The 26,994-nt window shown below is 40.0% G+C and overlaps 2 long non-coding RNA genes across 3 annotated transcripts in view; one reads left to right on the top strand and one right to left on the bottom strand.

Annotated features, from left to right (window-relative positions):
• LOC137468434 (uncharacterized) overlaps positions 1–26,994 on the bottom strand; it is a 386,683-nt gene that overhangs the window by 82,530 nt on the left and 277,159 nt on the right. The gene's annotated exons all lie outside the window — the stretch shown is intronic.
• Positions 808–10,215, top strand: LOC137468431 (uncharacterized). The gene is made up of 3 exons (XR_010995934.1): positions 808–1,262; positions 5,226–5,298; positions 10,142–10,215. It is a non-coding gene; the product is annotated as an uncharacterized lncRNA (long non-coding RNA).

The raw sequence follows: 26,994 nt of genomic DNA, 5'->3' as shown, positions 1-26,994 counted from the left end.
GCCCGCTTCCATCGGGAAGCTGAGCCCCTTGTGGGTGCTGGCAGCCCAGCCGCTGACCGCAGCCCGCTGGAGGGGCTGCCCGCGCCAGCTCTCCCCGCCGCCTCCCTCTCCCCCAAAACCGGCCCTTCCTGAAAACACAGTGCCTATTAAGTTGCTGAAAACAGCAGATTTCCACTGATACTATACAGATAGAGCTGACCATTAAATCGCAATTTTACATCCCCAGGCAGCAGTGGCTGCTGACAACCTCTAAAGCTTGTAATCCCATTTAACCCCCTCCTGTCATGAGCAGGCCCACCCTTTTGGAATAATGCAGGCCAAATTAAACCTGACACGGCAACAAGAGAAATAAAACCCCCTTTAGCTTAAAAGTCATGCCACAGTGGGTAACCCTGACCTTCAGCTTTCCCGCTCCCTTCTCTAGGGAGCTCCCCCCCGCCGCTGGCGTTGACAGAGGCGGGAGTGGGGAATTGCAAGGCGGCTGGATGGCCCTGGGGACAAATTAAAGGGAATTTTGCTAGGCAATAGAAGGAAATTTCACCTGAAGGGTTTTCTTTCCTTCCCCCTTTTAAAAAGTCTTTCTATAGTAATAAAAAATAAGCCCTGATCACTCCTTGCCAAGTGCTCCCTGCCTGACCTGACCGCCAAAGGCCATCCCTGCTGGAGCGGTCCCAGGCTGTTTTGCAGCCTCCCTGCCTCGGAAAGGAACCTCAGCTTTTCACAGCCCATGGCTGGCATTTGGTGCCGATTTCAGAATGAAGTTGACCACTTCTAAGGTCCTTTAAAACAAACAACCCCCCCCGCTCCAAAAAAAAAAAAAAAAGAAAGAAAAAAAAAAGGAAAAAAAAGAGTTCCCTTTCTAGCTCAGACTCCTGCCTGTAAGTTCTCTGCTTTGTTAGGAGAGGAGGGGAAAGGCGCTGGCAGAGTGAGACTCGTCCTGCATTATTCACACACAGCTAGTCCAGGAGTACAGGGAGAGCTTTCAGACCTAACCCAGGCAACATTGTGCTCATTACTCTGATCTCATTTGGGAAAATAACGCTGTTTGTTTGACAGTATTTTCGAAAATACTGGACTATACGGACAAGCCTCTATAAACAGCGTACATCCTCATCATTGCACCAGCGCTTGCAAATGTGGAAGATGACCTTTCACACTTAATCTACACACAAGCAGACCACCACAAGTTGCTCTCCAGTTCTCCTCTCTGTTTACTGCCTGCTGAAGAAAAGAGCCAAGAGTCAGAAAGCATCTTGAAGCAGGTAAAGGCCACATTGCCACTCTTTCTGCATTTTCTTATTTCTCTTTTTTACGAAAGGTGCAGTGGGAATATAGTTCTATAGCCAAATTACAAACCAAGACATTTTTCTACTTTCCATCTCTCTGTCTACAAATACACACCTGTAATCAGCGCAACCTGCTCTTGCCATCCAACACACTTTTCTCAGCACTCGCCCACCTGCCCTTATTTCTGTATGCTGAAGAGCATGCGAACAAACGCCTTCCAAAACAGAGCTATGCCTGCAGCAGGAGAGGTAGATCCCAGATCGAGTGGAAAGTTTACTGCAGAAGTTTGCGAGCTGCATACAGCGAGCCTCTGCAAGGGACCCTGTTTGTACCACACCACTTTGCCCATAACTCACCGAGTCACTCTCCCAGAGGCCCCACAGCAGGAATGAACTTGCACGCGCTTCTAAATACTGGAGCACTAAAAAAATCAGGCTCATTACCTGGACACATGGCTCCTCATTACTTCATTGCTTCAGATGCCACATCCCTTGATTCTGCAGATCGGCTCAAAAATTTGAAGTACTCCTTCCTTTTTTTTCCCCCATTCCCTTTTTCTTTCTTTCTTTCGTTCATTCTTAAAAAAAAAGTAAAAACCAACAAAAAAGGATGCTCGACTAAAGTTAGCTTAAATTTGTTAAGAATAAAACTGGTATAAATGTTTATTTCGACTTCCTCGTGCGGCAGTGTACCGAAGCCCAGCCCGCCCAAGCCTCTTTAGCAATGGAGTGGTTTATTTAATTTGTCAGTATAATAGAAGCAGCTGAGTGAGAGACAGAGAATGCAGTGTGGTATAAAAGAAACAAAGGCTAAAAGTACCACTATTTTGATTCCCTTTTTAAAATTACTTCCAAAGTGTGGTATCTATTGTGAAGAATAATGCTGAACAAAGCACAGTGTCTTGGCAATATTCACAGAGCTCATTCACAGAGCCAGTTCTGTCTGTACATTCAGAGGTAGAATACACTTATAAATGATGCATTGGAAGGACTATAGTTCCTATTGTATTCCCAGTGTAAACAAAAAGACAGACAGAAGCTGAATGGCATATGGGCAGCAGGGCAACACTTTATTCAACCATTCCAGCACCATTGTGAAGGTAAAATGGGAGTTCTCTCTTCAAATCCAGTGAACACATTTTGGGTTAGGCTAACAATTTATATATATAAAACACAGATCTGGTCATACTTTTGTATACTCCTGTGGAAAAGTGATCTTTGAAGCAATCTAAAACAGGGATTGCTGTCAAGTTTTGGAGGTCATTCCCAATGGGATTATGTGGCCTCTGGAGAAGACTGTCTGAAAGAGGGTCTGTGTGGTGGCTGTGGAGGTGAGTGCTTGATGCACAGAGCCAAAATGGCTTAAAACAGCAGCAGCAAAAGCTGATAAGGAGGCCGAGGTGGTCAGGATCTGACCTACCTGGATAAAGATATGTTACTGGAAGGGGCATTCTTTGTATGGACTGGAGTCTATCCTTCTTTTCCCACCATTGTGCCCTGTTTGCTAGGCTGCAAAGACTGTCTAATCCTGCAAAAGGAGATTGGAAATTGGAAACTTTGCCAGATGATCATAAATTGCCTTTACTAAGTCAGGCATTGTCACTGCTGAACAGTTTACGGTCAGAGAAGGCCTCTTCACTTTGTCTGAGGGGAAGACAAAACCACTCCTGTGGAGGAAATATTAAAATTAGATGTGTCCTTTCTGCCCTTGCTGTGTCAGTTGATGCCAGGAAGTTTTATGATCACTAGCTCCTCTCCCTCCCTTTATATTTTCTGCTGTCACATAAAGGCTCACGTGCTGAAACTACTCACAGGATCCAGTCTTTCTGATTCATGCAGGCAAAGCCTGTGTCTGTGTGATACAGCGTATCTGCTGCACATCACACTCCTTGGTTGCATTTGGAGGGATTTGCGTGAGTAGGGCAAAGGGACCAGTCTGCCTTTGCTTGCTTTTTTTTTTTTTTTTTGTCAGTCCTGTTGCATTTGCTCATATTGCTCACCATGGGTGATCACTGATTGAGTTCCAGCAACCAGATTAGGAATTGCATATTTGGTTTTGTCTGATGGCTGTTTTGTGCTCAATACAGCTGGGGCCAGGCAGGATTTCACACCTGTTTGAAGTCACTGGTATTCTCCAGTAGAGTCCTTTGGGAGCTGAGGGAGGGTTCTAGTTGGTTTGGGAGCCATCTGGACAGGAGCCTACCTGACCTGTTTTGGAATTAAAAAGTCTGGCAGAATGTGCTTTCTTACAATGTGATGGAGATTTTGCAACTTTCTGCCTTAGATAAGTCACTGTCTTATCTAGATCTAACATGATCATACAAATATAAGAAGGCTTCCAATGAGGATTACTCAGCTTGATCCCTAAAGCTGAATGCAAGCCTCTTTTTGTGAGTATTTATAGTCTTTAATTAAAATAGAATCTGGAAAGTCTGTGTCCCTGAGCACTTTCCTAAATTCTTTGATTCTATTCACAAGAAACTAGTACTTGGATTAAAGTATGTTTGATGTTTCCAGGAAAGAATCCCAGTAAATACCATGTTTTCACTGAGAGCTGCTGTCTGTCAGAACTGATGCCAAGAAACCCAAAATATTTTAGTGACTGTGCTTAGATGTCAGCCTTCATTACAGATGTTTGTGTCCTCCCACTAAGGTTTTTCTCGTGAGAAGCAGGTTAGCAACAGTTGAAGCTGTTAGAAAGAATTTGCAGCTGATGTAGTACCATAGTCAGAGCTTGATCCAAAGTCTGTCAGTGCACTTCATGAATTCCCTTGCATAGCAGCAGGTCCTAGGCAGAGTAGGTAGTGGCATTGCATATGGCTAGAGAAGTGGGAAAAAAAAAAGGGTGTGCCAAAAAAAAAAAAAAAAAAAAAAAAAAGAGTGAAGGGTGAGTGATCAAAAGAAAAGAGCTTGGAACTTGAAGAAGACCTGGACAGACTCACTACCTTTCAGAAGGTATGTTCTCTTGTCAGCCTGATAGAAATTACATCATTTTGTGTTGTAAATTAAGAGATGCAGATGGACAAATTTTGTCTATTAGAAATCGACTTTAAGTGACATTTAAAAACACAGAGCAATGATATACGTGTGGAAATTCACAATTTTTTGAGTGTTCTTTACTCAGTGCCTCAGGTAGGCAAACCTTCCATTCCAGAGTGTTGTGGTTTAACACCAGTTGGCAACTGAGTACCATGCAGCCTCTTGTTTACTGCCCCCCCTGCAATAGGATGGGAAGGAGAGAATTGGAACAAACATAAAACTGATAGGTTAAGATAAGAACAGCTTAAAATTTGAAATTAAGTAAAATATGCTACTATTAGTACTACTACTACTAATTGTAATGAAAAGGAAGATAAAAAAAAGAGGACTAGAACTCAAGACAAACAAGTGATGCACAATACAATTGCTCACGACCCACTGACTGGTGCCCAGCCTATTTTCAACCAGTGATCAGTGGCTCCCAGCCAGTTAAGCCCAGTTTATGTACCAAGCTTGGCATTCTCTGGTATGGAATATCCCTCTGGCCAGTTCAGGTCAGGTGTCCTGGCTGTGCTCCCTCCTGGCTTCTTGTGCAGCTCCTCAGTAGCAGAGCACAGGAAACTGAAAACTACTCAGCAACAACCAAAACATCAGCATGTTATCAACATCATTCTTGTGCTAAATCCAAAACACAGCACTGTAACAGATACTAGGAAGAAAATTAACTCCATCCCAGTTGAAACTAGGACACTGAGAGATTGTTAGACTAACAGTTGCCAACTGGACACCTCAAAATGAGGGCCAAAACGTTATTTTTGAAGACACAGGTGTGTCTTTAGAGGTCATAGAATTTGGACAAGTAATACAGACTTGTCAGACACTTATCACGATCAGTGATGAAAAATTGAATTTCAAAATAAGACAGCCTTTGCCAATATTTTCTAAATCTGTCACCCCTAGATATTTCAGAAAAGGCTGCTGAGTCTTCACACAGAAGGGACCTATGCACATTTCTGCACACTAGAAGGAATAAGTATGAGCTAAGTATCTATACAAATAGGTTATTTTTATTTGGCATGTCAGTATATATTTTTATCTGTGGCTATGCTATGAAAATGAAAAATAATCTATTTTCCAGTCACTTATATTATGACTGCAGGATTCCAATGCAGATATAGTCATCACTATTATAGCTTAACATATTAGAAATAAAGATTAAACCAACTCACAATATCTAAAAATTGTCAGTGGAACTAGGTATTATTTGCTGTTCTGGAAAGAAGAATGAAAATTAGTTGTGTTTATTTTGGACCACCAAAGATTCCTGTTAAGGTATAATGAATTAACTATAACCTGGTACAGAGAAAAAAAATCTGATCAGCTACTACATCACTACCACTCAATATGTTCTGAAAGACAACATTCTTTTTATGAATTAAATTAAAAGACGCAAGTGAAAACCCATAGCAGTTGTTCTTTTAGGAAGAAAAAATTGTGCTGAGAACGGCAGTAGATTCTAAATGCTGAATTTCAGTGACTGCCCTAGCACAATGAACATCGTATTAGGGTACTGGTGGAAATGTAATGTTTGGAGAAAATATTAGAGGAAGACATTTCATGGTGAAGATTTTAAGGCTGTATAGGTAACCTGGTTCTTAGATAGAAATATGTTTGTCAGGGAACAGAAATCAAAACCAAAATAATTTAATTCAAATTTCAGCTACTTTCTATCTACAAAAAGACCAGGAAAAATTTAGAGAAATAATTTTTTTGAGAAATTGCTTGGGGATTACTTTTGAATTACAAATACATTCAAGAAAATTATAAGATGATTGAAAATAATTCATTAATAGATAAAGACTGAAATAATTTAATACATTATTCATGATATATTATTCTCTCAGCTCCCTTGTTGATGACCTTCTGGTTACGGTTTTTTACAGTGCTAGTGGAAGCTATTCTTTATAAACGAATATCCAGAATTCTTGACATAGCTAAAATAATAAAATGTGGACATCATTGCACAGAAAAAGCATGTTTTATCTTTTGCCAGTGTTTATAAAACTTCTTGCATCATGTCAAACTGGTAATATTTCTGATTTATATCAGTGTAACTAAGCTTAGAAAAGTGTCTTTTCACCTCAGAGTTGATACAGCTTCCACTTGTTTTCCTTTGTAAATTTGTACTTCATGAACAATTTCCTCAAACACTGTTCTAAGTAAGCATTTAATGGTCTAATGGCATTTCATTCTGTATAGTTTTTATCAGCACACAGGTGAAGACACTATGCATACTGAGGAGACAAGTAGTTTCAGGAGGAGTGACTGGGTGAAAATCTGGCTTCCCATGGATTCCTATCCTACATTCCTAGAGCACCATGCTGTAAGGAGTCTGCTTTTCCTTCCTGTGTCCTGTGACTTCCCCTCCACAGTGGCCTTAGCTCCCCCCCAGGTCCTCGAGGAATCTCCTTCCCCTTGTCTGCATCCAGTTCTTCTCCACAAACTCACTTTTACTATACATTGACCTCCCTCCAGCATTTCTTAAAATGCTACACAATATCCCAGATTTTTTAAGGTCTATGATAAACCTTCTACAAATCACCAGTTTCTTCAGTTCCCTCTTCTGTCTCCAACTACCAGCTGAACAAGAGGCAGCACATCGTGTGGGTTTTTCTGTGCTGCATCTGTGCTTATTAACTTCACAGTGTTTATTTACTGTTTTCTGAAGAGAGAACATCTGTGCATATGCCGCAATCTTCTGTCATGGGTGGGTAGGGATTGATTTGGATTTCTTGCCTCTTCATAGTGGCTGCGTTCCTTGAAACAAGAAAAATTAGATATCTCCAAGACACTCTTGGTTAGACTTGGCAAAAGCTAGTAAAGATGAAAGGGAGATGGATGCATAAAGCTACTCATTTTAGGAATCCAGGCTCCAATCCTCTTAATAGGTAGAGAGAATTTGAGGCTATTAAGTGCACCATCTTCTATCCACTTGTTTCTCATCTCATTTTAACTCTGTCTTTATAATTTTTTGACCTCCAGTAAAACAGAATAATAGATGGAGCAAACTTGGCCAGTCCTCCATCCTTCACTGAGCTGCCTTGTAAATGGACGTATGCCATTCAATTTTTTTTGTTTTGTTTTCATCTCTTCTGTCTCCCCTAATTCCCTTCTGTCTGCCACTGTTTTATAAAGTTTTTTATAATGTTCTTTCGTTCTTTCCTAGCTGCATTATATTAAAGCATCTCTGTTCTAATCCTTTCTATTGCTGCTTCAATTCATCCTTTCTTTATTACAGAATGTGGATTCTTGTGCTTTTATTCAATAAGTAGCTGTTACCTTACTTTAATTTTATATCCTTGCAAAGCATTTTTCTATTTTAACCGTCTATTTTCTCCCCCTGCTCCATTTTTTCTCATTTTTTAAATTCCTTTTACTTATCCTTTAGTTTTCTGTATTCTTTCCTCATCATCCAAACCCAATTTCCTGTAGTAAAAATGTGACAGGTAAGTATTAATGCTACCTTGTATGCTCTATTTGTTAGATTCTTGTTTGAAAAAAACATTACGTTTGCTTATGAAATGTCTGAATGTTACTGGCTGCTGAACTAATGTGAGCAAGTTTTCAAATCTCTTCCACAAGAAGACTGATTCCTTACTTCCTATAATACAAAAGTAAAGCAAATTAGTAACTGTAAATGAAACTGAGGATTATAACATTTTTCACTTACAAGATACTTTTCTCCCAGGTATTTTTATGTAGATGGGTAAAAGTAAGTGCAACAAGTATTACCTTTCTTGACATGAGAACTCAGATTATATAAGAACCTAGCAGGAGGGAATTTTCTGTCCTAAATTCCTATTCTAACTGTGTTTGACCCCACACTGGTCTTAAAAAAAAAGCCAAATCTGCCACAGGTAGCACCTGCCTAGCCTGATGTACTTCTGAGTAATTTTACTGCTTTTAAATGCAGTCACAAGTGAGTTAAAAATGTGGATTTATGGGAGATGTCCCTAGACCTGAAATTTGGAGTAGCAGTCATTTCTAGACAGATTTGACTTGTACAGATTGTCCTTCAGTGTCTGAGGGCAGAGGGTAGATGTTTGCATCTATGTATTTCACTATGCTGTTGCAGTTTTTTCCCCCATTTATTCTTTTGCTATTTATGTTAGTTGTCTTTTCTAGAATGAGAATTTTCTCTCTTACACATCACCTGCTCTGGTGTTACATAAGAGAAAAACAAAGGTAAAAACACTAAAAGTTATTTTTATGGGAAAACAGAACAATTGTATAATTCCCCGTCTCCTTAAACTATATTTACTTTGGGAAAAATAACCACTTTGCATCATTAGAAATACTAAATTGTTAAATACAATCCCAAAGGAATCTACTGGGGCAAAACCCATTAGTCCTGCACTGGGCAAATGTGATGGCAGGTTGCACTTCCCTGAGGCTGTAATAGATGGTAATAGTCAAAGAAAGGTAGGCAGCTGAGGATGCATCTAAGGATTTGACTGCAATTAATCAGTGTATACATTGAAGCAGCAATGTAATGTTGATGGTTTTAGTAAGGCTACTACTCATTAGGCTGAGATAACTGTGCATACAGTTTAAGGTCTGCTGTGGTGCATTTAGAGTGGATTCTTGCAGAGAAAACACAGTTTGGTTTCCATGGTCTGCCTTGTCTCATCTTTGCACAGAAAAGACAGGAAGCAAGCAGCAAGCATTCCTTTCAAAACATGGGTATGTTTTCTGGACATTGGTTTTCCTCTTATGTGCATAGAAGAAACTCAGTCCTTCAAGTTGTGGGGCTTCAAACTCTGCTATATATACTATTTGGAATTCCCTCTCTAAGACTGTGGTACATGCTAGAGATGTACCTTCTTGCTTTAAAAATTTGCAGAGTTCCCTGAGTCATTACTGTCCTTTCTGGCAGACTCCGTGGCACCTGCCTCTAGTGGCTATTTGTCAAGAATAGTGAAGGCCAAGAATTCCTGTAAAGGTGGGCTGTGAAACAGTGGTTTTGCTGAGTAAGGACCAGTGGACCAATCACCCAGAGCACTCTGTGCTACTGACACACCGTGGACTTGCAGCAATTCTCTTCCTTTCTGGAGCCATGTTGGCAGTGACTGGAGATTGTTTTATACAGATTATCCAGGAGAGGCACAAGAACCATAATTTCTGTTGTATTATCTTAAAGCTGGAGTTGGAAAAGAAAAAAAACCTGTAATAGTGCCAATTGCTAGGCAACAAGGTTTCAATACACAAGTGGCTGTGGTTGGTGGAGAAGTGAATTTTAAAAATCAGGGGCAAGTGATGGCAATAAAGGACTTTTAAAAAAAAAAGGTCATGTAATTCCTTTTTTTTTTCTAGAATGTGTTCTATTAAGTTTACCTTTGCTACAGTCATTGATTAGAAACATCATGCATTTTAAACCCAGAAAGAGCTATTGCAGTCAGGTGTTATGACAACTGGTATAGCACAGGAGGTCATTCTTTGTAGAATAAGTTTTATTTGGTGAGGTAGATAATATTTCATAATGTGTCAAGTCTTAAGTAAAAATATCCAGCACCAGAGAATCAGCCATAGCTATAGATTGTTTGAGGCACTAGCTATGAGGACAAATATGCTGTTCCTAAACTATTTGTCACCCTTTAACTTTGTACACTGGTATTGTAGTTGGAAGAGTTCTCCACTACCATATTTTATCTTCTTGTGTTTATGCTTTCAAACTGTCATCAAGTCACTTCTTAACCTCCTTTTTTTCAATTAAACTAGTTGAATTTCTCTTACTCTAAATCCTGTTTCCAAGTTTTAAAATATTCTTGTAGTTCCTTAAATTCCCTCTAATTTGTTCTCCTTTCTCTTGAATCGAGGACATGACAACCAAGCAGAGGATATGAAAAGCAATCCAGCGGTCCTACTTTCTACTTTAATTTCTTTATGAATTGAAGGTATGTACTAGTAATTAAATTTAGTAGTGGACTGAGAGTTTCTGTTCAGTTTGCTATCCATCACGACCCTTAAGTCTTTTCCAAGATAGTTTTTTCAAGTATGGAGAATTCTAATCTTCAAATGATCTTCTAGCTCTATCTTATGGAAGAACTGTCATTTGCTGCTAACCCATTTTCATCTTCAGGGCAGATTTTTTACAATTTTAAGACACCCACTAATTTTAAGCTGCCTTGAATGTCCTGTCCAGACTATGTTGTAAAAGAATCCTGCTATTTGAAAGACTTCAAAAAGTGTCATTCATGTTTGATGCACTGTCTTGAACTTTGAGAAAGGACCCGCACTCACTGTGAAATATATTAAGAAAGCATTTGGCTGAGTGTTGAGTATCTTTAATGAGGGATTGACCAATAGTTTGTGACTTCTGCGATGTGTAGTCATCATTTTAATGACTCCTTGTCCATAAAAGCTATCCCTTCTCTGACAGTTTCTAGCACTTCTGTCCATATGTAAAAACTCAAGACCTTGCAAAGGACTTTTCCTCTCAGTTCTTCTGAGTTGAAAGAATAATTTCCCCAAACATCTATTTCATAACTAGCCCCTTCTTCATACATTGTTTTTTACATTCTATCTGTTCCCCATTCCTTTAGTCTTCTGTTCCAGTCGCCAAAAGAGCTTCCTCTTCTCACTTCCCTTCTTAGTCTGATAGCATCATGGTCTGGAGGAAGACTGAGTTAGGAGAGGCCACATAGTCAAGGAATGGAAGAAGGAGAGCATGGAGAGATGCTCTTCTGGAGCCAGCTGAAGTGATTGATCACAGCACTCTCAACTGCTTGTCTGCCAGTTGAATTGCAGCTCAGGAGAAGAGCTCAGTGGATGTCGCTGCCTCAGGCAGAGAGAATGAAGTTAGTTCAAGATTTAGTCAGCTAGCGCTGACTAAAATAACCTGTCTCAGTTTGCCTGGGATTAGGATGCACATACTTTACCTGATTTCACTATGTCACCTCTTGTGCTGGTGTGGAAACATAACTTTGGGGATGGCAGTCTCTGAAACTGGTGTGGCTGCTGGCAAAGGGCATCTGGATGAATTTGGTCAATCTAAACTGGTTTATACATTATACCTTTACAATTCAGCCTGAATGTTTTTGTGTGCAAATGTTTTCTTACTGGCTTAAAAGTATTTGTATTTTTTGGTCTAGTTTGGAGTTAAGTGTATATATTCAGATAATAAAAATAAGGTTAAGTTCTAGTATATTCTCAAATTGAATTGCTGTATTTGATATAAACTCCTACAGCACTGTAAATAAATGAAGAAAGAAAAAGTAACAGAGATTAAATGCATGATAGTATGAATGAAGGAATGAAATGGAGACAACTTTTCCAATTTAACAAAGCAATAGATTTAAAATTCATGAGGGGAAATATGTGCTACTCTTGAAATTATAGATTATGTACCAATTTAATCAATGAGTTGATCACAAATTCTCTTTGAAGGAAAGACTTAAGACTGTTTGTGAATGAATGCTTACCTTCAAGAATACCAGCATTGTTGTTGCTTGAATGCTTACATTGGGCATATTATATGCAGGAACACAGCTGCAGCATGCAGCACCGAGTCTAGTCACAACCTGATGCTGCTATAACTTTATGTTGTCCTCTTCTTAATACAATAAAATAGTAGAGAGGTTATCAGTCTGAATAACACAGCCCAAAGCATTTTAATAAAATAAAATGTTAATGTCTTCAAACCAAATGAGGTTAAATTGATTATTTAAAGAATATGTAATGGGATTCTTTTATTCCTTAAAAATAACTGATATTATAAAATATTTTACATTCTTTGTATTTTTAAGGCAAGAAGGAATTCTTACTCCATGAAAGAAGCAGCAGATGATTTAGCCAGAATGCAAACCAACCAAAATCACCACAGAGGACAGGAACCCAAATAATCAAATTGTCAAATAAATAAAAGTAAAGAGCTAAAAGCATGAGGTTACTATAAGCTATTTTCTATAATAACCCTCCTACTCCTTGAAAAAAGAGAGAAAAATCACTAGTCTCTTTATAGAGTACATCAAATCTCATTTTGTTCTAATGTGTTAAAGTGCACACTGAAAAAGGCAGAGTTGACTCCTGGGGAAATAATGTTAAATCAGTTCAGAAAAACGAAGTTTGGAAAAAGACTTTCATTTTCCTTTTAGTATTGCAACAAATGTATTCATCTGCCTAGATAATCTGGCATTTTAAATAACTTCACTCTTAAGCTCTGTCAATTTGATCTCCCAAGGTTAATTGATTATTTCTACAACAGTCTTGCCAGAAAAGATCAGAGCTCTTACATCTTTCCATTAATCCTTGCTGTTCAGGGAGAGGGTGCAAAATGAGAGTACTACTATTGGCTTAAATCTTTGCAGGTTTCTTATTTCCCCCCTCCCTAAAGTTTTACCATGTCTGATTAGTTTCACATCACGGCACTCCATTTCATTAGTTTCACTGACATGGCATTTCAAGTAGGGTTCTAATGATGGGAACAGCAAATCTACTGTCAAGCATCCATTGCTGGTTACAACCCAAGAGCCCTAACCCCCTATTAAAAAGGGTGCTTGAGTCAAGGGTAGGAAAGGAACACTGAAAAATTGAATTTACTGGGAGAAAAGGCAAAAAGTTTTGAAACATCGCTCTCCTAAAATTGGCATTCAGCATTTTGCTGCGGTAAACAACCATCAGCATGCGACACAGCCTGTCCGGGCTTTTCGAGAAGAGACAAGCTTTATCAGCAATTGCTGTCACAGTCCTTCTTTGCGGTGGCATTGGCAACACAATGGGGGATTAACCCTCACGCGAGGCAGTGTGACAACTCATCAGTTGAAAAACAGAACCTGGTCAAACGGCAGCTTTTAAATCAGTATTAAAACCGCTGGCATAGACAATCCCTTAAAACAAACTAGACAAAAGCCCTGCTGTGGTTTGTGGGGAACCCTCATTTATTTGAAATGATGGTAAATTGTGTTTTCCTGTCTGGGAACAAAAATATTTCCAGCCCGTCGAAAGGCTGGAAATAATCAGAAGACAGAGATTCGTTTCTGTTATCAGCTTCTTCTAGTTTTCACCTCTCCTCTCCTTTTCCCTTAAATTTGTCTGGCAGTTACACCTATTAGCTGTTTCACCTTCCTTTTGTTTTGAATGAAAATGAAGATCTGATGGCTTAAAGAGATGTTGCTTAAAGACACACTTATCAGTGGAGGTAAAGGTCTCTGTCAGTGGCACTCAGTGAATGGAAATTGCAGCTGGTAAAATTACCGGCCTGTAGCTGGTCAGAGTTTGGTCCTTCCCGGATGTGGGAAGGCTAGCAAGGTGTGCCGTGTTCTCCGCTCCTCTTCATTTCCAACTAAAATCACTACTGTCTTAAAATCTGAATAAAGGGGCCCCAGCTGTATTTAAGTAACCCTGGAGGTGTCACAATCAGCAGGATTTTATCAGGTTTAGTGTATTAAATGATACAATGAAATACTAATGACCATCTCCCTTTGCAGTGGTTACACTTAGATCAGCAACAGCAAAGTCATTTAAAAGGAACCAGGGCACCAAAATTAAAACATGTGTAAATTAAACACGCGTGAAGTGCACAATATGTGGCAAATTAATACAGAAAATACTGAGAAATGTGCATCTTCAGGGTTTGCCTGCACACCATGATGTGACAGGTATTATTGCCCTTTGTACAATTATTTAAACCCTGTAGGAATTCCCAGTGTCAGAGTATGTCAGCATACTGTTATTAGACAAGTTTAATTAGGATCTACCCTGCTGCTCCTAACAAGTATTTAATTAACTTCTAGGCAGGGTAATTAGCTTTAGATTGTGGCTGATTTTCTGCCTCACCTTCTGTTGACACTTGGCCTACTGTAAGGCAGCTTGCTTTCCTGACAGTGTAATGGATAGTAGCTTTGGGAAGACTAATATCAAGGCTGACTAGTCTAATAAAAAAACCCCAAAGATGAAAAGACAAAACAATGACTACCAGGTCAGGGTCCAGAGGAATAAAAAACCAAAAAACCACTCACCACAGAAGCAGACAGAAGAGCTTGGTAATGGGAAAGAAGCAATCTGATTTTAAGCATTGCAGAAGAATAGAGAAAAAAGCGTGTTATTGAAAAATCAAGCAAAGCAAAAGGACTTGAAAAATATTTATTTCATGTATTTCTTTAAACTGGATAAAAGATGAAGCTTAATTCCTATTTACATAGCACTACTGAGGTGTGCCTGTACCTTTCTGAAAAAGTCTCTCCAATATAAATGAATACTTGAATCCCTACTCTAAAGAAATATGCCTCACTTCCCATCAGCACGGTAAAGAATATGCCACAAAGTGAGCATTTAAAACAATTAGCATAGACCAAATGAACCATAGCAAATTGGTCAGGTCACCATTTAACCCGTTGGTGGCTTCTTGAAGAGCTCTGTGATTTCCAAGGGTGTAGCTTTTGAAATATGGTATGCTATTCTTCTACGCAGTCCTGATATATCATTAAAAATAATGGGACTGCATTCAGTGCCACAGCTACAAAAATTTTGGGGCTAGAGGGAGGGAACACTCAGGAATTTAAAACCCTTTCCCTATCATTAGGACAAAAGGGTTATAATTCTCTTGCATTTTAAAAGAAGAATAATTTTTTAAAAAGTCTTTTAATTTTTTGCTGAGTGCCCCAGGTATCAAAGTGTTGGTTCTTCCAAACCTGCCTTCAATAGAAATACGCCAGTATTGCTCAAAAGCATTCCTTCTTGCAGAAATACTGCAGCTGGGGTTTCCATCATTGTTAGAGCAGGCAAATGTTCTTCCAGTCAGGCTCAGCCTGACTATTAAGATTAGCCCAGAAGTATCCAAATAATCACCAAAATATTGTTTGAAGGGGGAGCCACATGTTTCACATACATTTTCATTACAGCACTCCAGGTGACTTACATAGACTGCTGTTTGTTTCACATTTCTGCAGCGGCTCTGCTCTGTGAAGAGGTGGCAGCACTGTTGAGCTGAGAGGGGGAAAAACCAAAATTAAGACCGCAGATCCAGTGAGGATGGCGTGCTTGGTATTTCTCGCTGAGGTTTAAGAAATTTCATCCTGTTAGCTGACCATCTCCTTTGCAAGAAGGCCCAGAACTGGACTGCAGTTATGATGAAATGGTGAAAATGATACATCTGCATCCCATTTGTTCATAGCCATGAAAAGCTGACTCCAAGACCATTGAAAGCAGTGACTGAGGGCTTTTAGCAGTCACTTAAACTAACAGCTATAATTTTGGATAATTTTAACAATAGCTAACTTCCTGCTTGATGAACAATGACATTAAAATAAATTCTGAATTTTTTTTTTTTTGGTGTTATTTTTGTTTTTGAGATTGCAAAGTTTGTATTATCATCAGCAGAGAAAACAGACCTCTTGCATCTAAAATAGGGTTAACTAGGAAATGCCTCAGCTGACTGTAGCCTTCTTTTGATGTAGAACTCTGATTTTATCTGTTCTGTAAAACAAGAGTGTAGCTGGAGTTAGGTTCAGTACCCTGGGAGAAACCTATGTGGCATTTTGTATGTGTTAAAGAAAACTCTGTGAAGTAAGCCATTATTCATTCTTCTCTCTTGTACAGGTAGGTCTATTAAGAAAAAAGGAAGAACAGGAAAAACTAGTCAAAATGTTCAAGGATTACTGAGGGTACACAAATCACACTTCCTCTTTCCTGTTCAAGTGCACTTGCTAAAAAGATTTTAAGGGTGTTATATCAGACTTTGACAACTGAAATTGCTGAAGGAATTTTAATATCTTGTGGCGGGTTGACTCTGGCTGGATGCCAAGTACCACCCAAGCCTCTCTATCACTCCCCTCCTAACCTGGATAGGAAAGAAAATATAACAAAAGGCTCGTGGATCGAGAGGGAGAGTCACCCACCAGTTACTGCCATTGGCAAAACAGACTCGACTTGGGGAAGTTAATTGAATTTATTACAAATCAAATCAGAGTAGGATAATGAGAAATAAAACAAAATCTTAAAAACACTTTCCTCCCACCTCTGCCTGTTTCCTGGGCTTAACTTTGCTCACAATTCTCTACCTTCTACCTCCAGCAGTGCAGGAGGATGGGGAATGGGGGCTGTGGTTAGTTCCTCACACCTTGTCTCTGCTGCTCCTTCCTCTTCATCTTTCCCCTGCTCCATTGTGGGGACCCTCCACAAACTTCTCCAATGTGAGTCCTTCCCATGGACTGCAGTTCTTCAAATTGTTCCAGTGTGGTCCTTCCCATGGGACACAGTCCTTAGGAACAGACTGTTCCAGTGTAGGTGCTCAGTGGGGTCATAGGTCCTGCCACCAAACCTGCTCAGTCCAGGCTCTTCTCTACATGGGTCCACATGTCCTGCCAGGAGCCTGCTCCAGCAAGGGCTTCCCATGGGGTTACAGCCTTCTTTGTGCATCCACCTGCTCTGGTGTGGAGTCCTTCACAGACTGCAGGTGGATCTCTGCTCCAATATGAACCTCTGTGAGCTTGCAGGCACACAGCCTGCCTCACCATGGTCTTCACCACAGACTGAAGGGGAATCTCTGCTCCAGTGCCTGGAACACCTCCTCCCCCTTCCTTCTTCACTGACCTTGTTGTGCACAGAATTGTTGTTCTCACATATTCTTGCTTCTCTCTTCAGTTGCGGCTGCACAACAGTTTTTTTCTTAAATTTGTTGTTTCAGACATGCTTCCACTGCTGCTGATGGGCTTGGCCTTAGCCAGTGCCAGGCCTGACTTGGAGATGGCTGAAATTGGCTCTTTTGGACATGAGGAAGTTTCAAGCAGCTCCTTACAGAAGCCACCCCTGTAGCCCACCCACTACCTTGCTATGCAAACCCAATAGATATCTATTTCCCTATCCTTTGGATGCCTGCAGCACAACAGCCTGAGTCAGAAATGCATACTGTCTGCCTGAAAACACCTATGTCACTGCACAGAGACAGCAAACCTTGAAGATCCTCAAAGTTTTGCAGGATCTGCGCTTTGATAGAGCTGCCCGTTGGATGTTGCCACATCCTAGTTGCCCAGGAAGGCAAGTTGAACTATTTGACTGTCAGCTCTAGCATGGGCTAGTACCAGGCACTGTACCATGGCTGATACTAGTACTCAAGTCTTTATTAGACTCTTTATTAGGTTTCTATGTTGGAGTGGGGGGCGTAGAGATGACTACTATGAGAAGACACCAGGATCTGTCCCGATGTCAGAGACAGTCCAGTCACCTCCAAAATGCTTTCTGTTTCTGAATTGCCTTTATCTCAACCTACATGTTTGTATTTTGGTTTGGTTTTGGTTTGGTTTGCTTGGGATTTTTTTTTGTTCATGTGTGTTTTATTTCCCCTCTTTTATTTTCTCCCCTGTCCTGCTGGTTAAGGGGACTAATGTAGCAGCTTGCTGGGAACTTGGCATCCAGCCAAGGTAAACCCACAGCAACTCCCCAGGGCAATGAATACTCTTGGAGAAGTGGAAGAGGACCTCAAGGGTGCGCCATCATTTCTTCAGTCTAGATTTCAGGAGAAAGAAGCAGCGAGGGGAACCAGTCATACATTGACACACTCTTTCATATGCCAGTGCCTACAATAAAGGAATTCAGTCTTTAGAACAATCATAAAAAGTGTTCTTTAAAATAGAACATTTTAAAATGTGGACCACAACACTGAAGAATGTAAATGAGCAATATGATCTAATAGATGAGATTCATTAATTCTGTAATTTCTGTCACAGAATCACAGAATATGCTGAGCTGGAAAGAACCCAAAAGGATCATTGAGTCTAACTCCCGGCCCAGCACAGGGCCATCCGCAAGAACCACACCCTGTGCCTGAGAGCATTGTCCTAACACTTCTTAAACTCTCTCAGGCTTGGTGTTGTGACCACTTCCCTGGGGAGCCTGTTCCAGTGCCCAATTGCCCTTTGGGTGAAGAATCTTTTTCTAATATCCAACCTAAACCTCCCCTGACACAATTTCAGGCCAATGGTCACCACAGAGAAGAGATGAGTGTCTGCCCTTCCTCTTCACTTCATGAGGAATCTGTAACTGCAATGAGGTCTCCCCTCAGTCTCCTCTTCTCTGCACTGAACAGACCAAGTGACCTCAGCTGCTCCTCGCACGCCTTCCCCTCAAGGCCCTTCACCATCTAATCTACATGGCCTCCTTTGGACACTCTCCAACAGTTCAATGTCTTTCTTTTATTGTGGCACCCAAAACTTTCCCCAGCACTCGAGGTGAAGCTGCCCCAGCTCAGAGCAGAGCAGGACAATCCCCTCCCTTGCCTGGCTGCCCATGCTGTCCCTGATGCTCCCCAGGACAGGGCTGGCCCTTCTGGCTGCCAGGGCACTGCTGGCTCATGTTCAACTTGCCATCGACCAGGACCTCCAGGTCCCTTTCCATGGCACTGCTCTGCAGCCTCTCATTCCCCAGCCCTCCATGATGTCATTTTCTGTCTGCCAAATACCCATTATATGTTTTCTAGTGGAACCATCATAAGTAAGATATGAATGGACCTCCCATAGCAGACAGAGATATTAGAGGAGTGTTTAATGAAACTGATTAACAGGACTCCCATCCCAACAATGACTAGGAAAAAGGCAGTTTATTTGCAACTGAGTTCAATTTATTTTTTATAGTTCTGCAGGTAAGGATTGCATACCCAGAGGAGCTTTTGGATAGCATGATGATGGATCCCTGCCAGTAGGGCTTGTAGACAAGACAGGCAGCTAATAGGCTACAGCTTCTATGTATAGTATAGTTCTCAAACCAAATGGCTATTCCTGTTGTCTGTCAAACATTTCAAAGTAGACAAATGTATGTGGGTCAGTGTTCATGAGCATACATATCTATAATCAAGATGAATTGCAGAACTTAAATGAGACTGGTTAAACATTTAATTTAATTCTTTTCCGAGAACATGAAATGCTCAATTTATCTCATAACCTCCTTGGCTGTAGCTATCAGGAGCACTAATCGCACCACTGTGGGATTAGAAGGAATTGGCTGTTTCTCCTTGCCTCATAAGACCCCAGAGGTGTGATTATCTCATGGTTACCACACCCCTGTTGTGTCTCACTGCTTCAGTGAAGTAAATGAACTGTTAAATTGACAGTTATAAATGAAGTTCCCGCTGACCAGCTGACTTTGTGGCTTTAAAAAAAAAAGGAAAAATAGAGAGAGATATTAGCAAATAGTAATTTAAAAAAAATATATTTCTAATTATTTTGTAGCTTGTTTCTTTCTGAACTTGTAGTATGAAACTAGCATGACAGAAAACTATCCTCCTGCCCTGTGTTCCTTGCCATGAAATCTGATATATAGGAACTCAGAAAGCTCAGCATGAACAAGCAGAAAAACTAAGCAAAAAATATGACTGCTAGCTGTCAGAAAAAAAGTCATTATATAGAGTGTATTAGTAGTTCAAATGCATCAGTCACAGGAGACTGTTTGTCAGGTTACATCTCACCCAGAGCAATGTATTTGGCTTTTATCCTTGTGACAAATGATTTCTCAACTTCTGTACTGCTGGCAACCAGCCAAGAGACTAAAGTGACTGTAATATGCCCCTGCTCCCACTGCTGTCTCACCCAGCAGTGTCTTCAGCTAGAAAGCTCATTCTCTCCTCACGTGTGCACATATCCATGGCCTGGCCACAGAAATCCCATGGCCCAGCTCAGGGGACGGAGCAGCAGCTCCCACATCCCACAGGAACCATTCAATTGTACTAATTGGATAACTAAAAAAGGTACTAGGGAGGATAAGAACAAAAGCATTTTCCTTTTCTCTCTCTGAATATCTGTGCTGGTATTCATCAGTTTTGTACTTTTTTTCCCTAAATACTGCAGATAACTGAAGGACAATTTGCCAGAGGAGACCTTTTCCCTTCATTTTCACACACAAAACCCGTGCCTGCAGCTTGGTCACTGCTACTTTTGAAGTCCATAGGAGTTGCACCTTGTTCAGGAAGGCACATTAAAGCCCCCTTTAGATGGAGATTCTCACTTTTAAGATGTGTTTTTCAGCTTTTAAGTGGTTCTTGTCCTTTTTCTGGGAACCACTCCTTGAATCGTGATTACAAATTGGGCCATTCCAGCAGAGGCAAACTAATGCCAGCTTCAGTAATATGCTGCTCTTATGCACTCCTACCCAGTTTTCCAAAGATGGCACTGGGCAGTTTTGGTGATCTGCTGGAAGATCATTTTGCTTTCATTATCCATCCTACCTTACAGCTATTTTCCACTTGTTTTCCCCACACTTTTTTCTTTTCCTTGTTGACTCATACATTGTTGTCATCTACAACACCATTTGCAGTATGACCTTGTGAATACTGTTTAGGCAGCAGACTGCTTTCTGTACAAGAACTGTTGCTGAAATGACACCTAGCTGAGTTTGGTCAGCTCCCCACCTTTAATTCAGACCAGAATGGCCCTATTTTATGGATAAATCCAGATCTTTTCCTCTTTCAATAGACAAATGCTCATTTACTTGTGCCATTTGCCTTCCACTTGCAGAGTAATGCAATCATCAAATGAGAGGAAATGACATCCATTTCATGAGTATGTTTTGCTGACAAAGCAATGTAAAAAGGTTTTGCTGTGCATCATAAGTTGGAGCTGTGTCTGCTTTATTATCAATTATATGGGCACCTTTCAGCAGAGCTGAGAATCTGGTGTAGCGGGCAAAAAGGCCTATCTGCCTATGGAGCTGTGGTTCTCTACAGTGTCTACCAGCAGTAGTGTATCCAGGCAGTCTCTGGGATTTACTATGGAAAACAGACCCCAGGAGATCTAGTTAAGGGAAATGGGCATTGCATAAAAACTTGCAGATCTGAATTTCCACTTGAAGGTTTGTCCTGCTGCTAATCTTTCCTTTCCTCCTGCAAACCTTGTTGCTTTTGCTTGGGTTCTCATTTTTACTGTCTCAGTTAAAACATAAAATTTAAAGTGATTGGTTTGGGTTTTTTTACCCCTTCCATAGCAAAAACTATTATGTGTGTTTTAGATAGCACACAGCAAGTGCTAACATATATATTTATGAACTCTCTATACACATGCATTTTTCTGAAGCAGTGACAAATATATCTAGCACCAGTTATGGTATTGAGCTGAAATATTTAAGTGCAGCTTTTGCTTGTTGACATGTCTCTAAAACACTAAAAATATTGTACTGTTGAAGCAGAAAATGCCATTATTATTTATTTTTAAAAAGAAAGATATGTCTGCAAGAATTACAGTTTGCTACTATCACGAGTTTTAAAATAAGATACTGATTTTAAATGCTTGGTGATTGGCATCTGATTGAAATGCTATAGAAATAAATAACATTTTGTTGTTTATTGTGGGAGATAATTGTATAGAAAGCATTTTTTCTTTTCTTTCCTTTACCCCCATTTTGTCTGTTCTGTACATCAGACATATGAAAAAAACCCCAAACCTAGGGGAAATTATAAAGTTTTCCTATTGCAAACAGAACAGCTGTTTCCCATATCTGCACATCTTTATCCCATCCCAGTAAGGCAAGGTCTGGTATATTACTCCTAGCAGTGCCAAACTTATGGCAATATCTTGCTGACAGTTTCCAAAATGTGCTGCTGATCCAAATTTATTGCAGCTAAAATTAGTCTTTTATCTCTGGAAGTCTCTAAATCAATCTTAAGGAGAGTGGCTTAACCAAGCTAAAATAGTCTTTTTAGAATGTTTTTTTTTTCTCTTAAATTTCTACTTGTGTTGTAATATTAAATGAGATTCTCAGATAATCTTATAAGTCCAGGAGCTAGAATACAAGGAGCATCAGAAGGCATGGGATACCACTGTAAAATCTTTTGGTGCAGAGTCAGTTTAAAAACTGGCAATGGGAATAGAAATGGGTTGTCAGAGGAAAACCCCACTAAACAGTTTCTTCTCTTTCCCATCCAGATTTTGATTAACCCTTAACAACCAGGATGTCTTTATTTCTGCATGAAAGAACAGCCTTGGACTTAGGGAACACTGAATTAATTTTGTTTTCATGCCATGACTCTTCTCTGTTAACATTTAATTTCTGCTTCTGAAAGGATACACAGTCAAAAGGTCTATTCTTGAATAGACCAGGTGAACTGGTCTATAAAAAAATCAGAATGAAATGAAAAGTAACATTTCTTTGTGGAAGTGTTCTCATGTCTCTGTATGAAGAGATGCATGAGTGTGTTGTGAATGCACACACTATGCTTCATGTATTTAAGCTTGCCAGTATTCAAATCTTCACTGAGACATTGGGACAGTTTACTGAAGACTATGTGGCAGCTTTTTTTTTGGAAATTAAGTGAATTCTCTGCTGAATGCTTGCTTTTGTATGTTTTACCTGTGGATGCAATAATCTCTGATTTTGCTAGACATTATGGCTGCCAAACAGCTCATGAGACTGATGGATTGGAACCTGCCTAAATGCCATGTTGTTCATCTTTGAAGAGCTCATCCTCAGACTGGAATTGGGAACATTACAGGAGGCCTTGAAGAGGTACAGAAGAAAAGTGGCAGTAAAATCACTAAGTGTGCCTGTGTGCTTGGGGCTTACCAAGTGATGAAGAGAAGCAATTCATAGACAGTGAAAACTAAAAAGGAGCTATCCTCAGTTTGCCAAAAGGAAAATAAAAAGGAAAATGAAAATAATTTATTTCAGTGTAGGTGGGACCCCTGAATGAGGAGAAAGATACATTTGGATTGGTCGTATATTTTGGTAACCTTTTGTCATCACGATCTTGTCACAAGATTGTCTTTTAAAAATATATGTGTTGCATGTGGCCAGCTGAAGAGTGAAATGGTTATCACTGTGGTTATTTGATGTAACAAACAGTTTCCCCTCTCTGCTCCTCAGAGTTCTCTGACATTATCTTAGGGATAGCACTTTTCATCTGCTCTGCTCAGGACTGCAATGTTGAGTACAAATTGGACAATAAATGTGTGGATAAAATCTGCAGATATGTGTGGCAGAGGGTTCACGGTAATTCCATTGGTAACAGTCCACCTTATCTCTGAGACAGTCAGGCACAACCTCCCCTGGTGTCATTCTGAAAAAATGCCACTGTCTTGGGGACATTTCTTTCGGAGGTAACACATGGATGAAATATCCACCAGTCAGGGGAGCTGCTGGAGATGGGAACAGTGGAGCAACTGTTTGAGAAGGCCTCTGGTAGCTGATGAAAGCAAGTTCTGCCCTCAGGAGCTGCCCGAGGGATGTGGGAGGCTGGGATGATTGCATGGTTCTAGTGCATGCTGTGACAAATCATTCCAGAGATAGGTTTTGATGTGAAGGGCTCTGAATTATGCTGCTTCCACCTCTGTTAAACACTGTAGCTCTGTTTTAACCACAGGAATGAATCAGCAGAAACCACATACTTTCTTGGAGCATAATTATCTTAATATTTCAAATTAGCACCAGGAGAGAAAGACCAGAAGGCTTTGCAATTACCTATTTCTCTTTGCTTTGAAGAAAAAAAAGAATAAATAATTAGAAAGACCGAGTTATTAAATCCTGTATGAAGCCCTGACTCCATGGAAGATGGCATTAGCTTTGCCACTGACATCACTGAGATAGGATCTCCTCACTAATATCTAGTCATAATTTTATAGTTCTACTTTGATATAACTTGTAGAAATGAATCTTGTGGTTATTAGGTTCAATTTACAACTTTTCCAGTTGCAGAAGTGTTTTAGGACATGTAGCTATCATGGTCTGCTTATCACTATATTTTCTGATAGCAATTATGCCTTGAGGAGTTAATTAGAAGTTTATCCCCATATATTCACACACGCACACACATAGATGCAGGTAAGCTGGTTTTCCATACAACCACAACATTTTGCTGATCAATGAAGAACTAAAAATGCATTCTTTTAAATAGCAGGTAATTTTATTAAAAAAACCTTCAAATTTTTAATTGTTATTTAATCAGTGTTGTCTGATTACTACTGAAGAGTAAAGGATTGTGTGAAAATTTGGAGCCATTTTGGATCTTTGTGTGATGTCACTGATCACACAGTAATTAAAACATGAGATTTCTGTGAAACCACTCTATAAGGTCTTGAAGAAGTTACAAGCTTTATGCTTTACTGTTACTGATATTCTAATTTTAGTAAGCCTTCTTGTCTTTTAGGACAGATACTACAAAAGAAGCATGAAGACCTGAGTATCTCATTTCTGTGTAATTTGCTAAATTTACAGGGAGACGGAAAACTCAACTCAGGGCAAAATATGTAAAAAATGCTTATGATAAAATTACTTGTATCCCTCTCCTCCCCCTGCCCCCAACCCCTCCTAGCTAGAGATAATCCTAAGAATAAATTTCATTATAAGATTTCTTGCTGGATAATATGAATCACATATGCCATGTATCTCATGTAAGAAACTCCAGGTGACTCTATGAAATGAATCAACCTGTATGCCATGTTCACAGCTCTCCTGATTTAGGTATTGCAGCCCATGGAGGATTAAACTATGATCAAATGTATACATTTCTGTAACCAGCCATTTCAAATTCCTTGAATTGGTGCATTCTACATAAATAAAAGGACCTGATTTTGTGCTTTGAAATCAGTCCTTTGCCTTCTGTTTGCTGCACAATGCCATCTGACTTCTTAAAAATTGACTGATCCCTTTTCTTCATCTGCACCTGCTCTGCTTCAGAAATATCACTTAGGGAAATCTTGGGCTAGTTCTGTCTGCTATGACGTTAGCTTTGCCTTCAAGAGCAAGGAAGATGTGAGGTGAAAAAAAAAGAATGTGCAATCCAAAACAGGGAGAGGGAAGTGATTCATTTGAACAATCAGTGCATTTCAATTTCATTTGACAAAAGAATGAAAAGGCTCCTAGACCAGTGTGTTGGCAAATTTCTTGCAAATAGACACATTAGCTGCTATCATCAGCCTACATAGACTGTATGCTTGCAGTACCAAACCACTTAAGTAGGTGCTTTACTTTATGTTTTTTATTGTTTTACTTACTTTGTTGAGACAATTCAGATGTATAAGTTTAAAGATTCATGTAATTGCTTTGGACTGGAGCTCTATAAAGTGAATTTATTTTCTGTGATATAAGAAGATTCAGCCGGCATCATCCCCAGCATTCTTTTGCTGGAGTGAGATTTGAAAACTGCTATACCGAGGAAGTGCTACTGGTTACAAATTCATGAGAATAATGGACAGAGGGGCACAAAAGTAGAGGGAAAGGCACCATTAGGTGACAATTAAGATCTGACGATGTCAGGCTCTCTCCAGGTCTCCATCAAGACCGCCTGAATCACCTCCCCTTCTGACTTTGAAAGATGTGTAACACGTGTCAAATTCCCAGGTGTGTCACTAGTGTGAAGAAATTTCTTTAACTGAAGGGAATTTATTATTTGAAGTTTAAAATAAATTTGCCACTTACTTTTCCACTGTTTAATATTGTTGCTAGGTGCTAGCTTCAAAGGTAAACCTTTTTGCCAGGATTTTTCCTGCAACTCTTTCTAGAAATCATCTCACTGTTATGAAGGGTTTGGTCTGTGTCTGTGTTTGATATCTGTTTTCTTGAATTGCTCAGGTAAAGGGGGAAAGTGCTGTGTGCAGAGGTGAGACACGTCTGGGTTGCCTCAGACTCTTGTAGTTTCTCCTGGGAGGGAGAAAGAGACTGGATTTTCACTGAAACTGATATTTCCAAAGTGTTTACACTTGGCCAGCCATGCCTATCATGGCCAAGACTGAACTGTGTAACTGTCTCCCAGGAGATTCCAGGACTAAGGACTTCACACTCCAGACCTCTCCTTGACAGGCAGATCTCAGGAGGTTAGACAAGTGAATAGGGAAGCCAAATCAAGAGGCAGAACTGCCTTGGTGCAATGTGAGAGTAGTGAAGAACTGCTTTCCCAAAGGATCTTGTAGGAATAGGAGAGAGAGAAGGTGGACAAGGATGACAGGAACATAGCTTTGTACAAGGAGAGGTTAAATAGACTAGAGCTCTTTTGCTTGAGAAAGAGGTGATTCAAGGGGTTTATGGATATTGAGTGAAATAAAGAAGATAAATGGAAAATTACTATTCTCTATTTCTTTTTATACACAAGCTAGGAGGAAACAAATAGAAGGTCTGGGAATAAGTTCAAAGTAAGCAAGGAAGAAATTAATTGTAGAATTAACTAGTAGAGCAAAAGAGTGGAATGCACAGAAAATGTAGGTATGCAAAAGGTCTTTGGCTTCAAGGATTAGATAAAATGGCAAAAGGATAATTTGTCCTGGGGAATTACATTTGAGAATACCTCCTCTGCCTTAAGCTACCTCTGAGACTGTGATTTCTGAGAGGTATGAGGATATGAACTCTGTTTGAGTTCCCCTGGCCTTAGAAAGAAAGGGCTGCAGGAAGAGGAAAACAAGGAGAAAACAGTGGGATTGACAGATGAGAAAATGCAAGGTGCAGATCACAGGCTCAAAAGTGTGCAACTGGGAAACTAGAAGGAGGCTTGACAGTTCCCACTGCTCCTTGAGCATATCTGAGGTAGAAATGGATGTTACCCTCTCTGCAGGCCCAGTAAGAAAAGGGAAGAGAAATTGTTCCTTCCCAAACTTCCTTCTGCTGATGGTATGAAAGGCCAGCTTGGCTGAGGCCAGGAGGCAGTGATGGGATGGTCTTGGGGACTTGTTTGGTCTCTGAGAGGGAGAAGGGTAAGAGCTTTGGGAAGACAGTCATTGTTGGAAGCAGGGTCCTCCTCCAGAGTCCCTCAGGCTGATCCAGTACA

The sequence above is a fragment of the Anomalospiza imberbis genome, chromosome 2, assembly GCF_031753505.1.
Source record: "Anomalospiza imberbis isolate Cuckoo-Finch-1a 21T00152 chromosome 2, ASM3175350v1, whole genome shotgun sequence".
Taxonomy (NCBI): domain Eukaryota; kingdom Metazoa; phylum Chordata; class Aves; order Passeriformes; family Viduidae; genus Anomalospiza; species Anomalospiza imberbis.
Note: the sequence above shows the minus strand (reverse complement) of the source record. Positions and strands in the feature narration are given on the sequence as shown.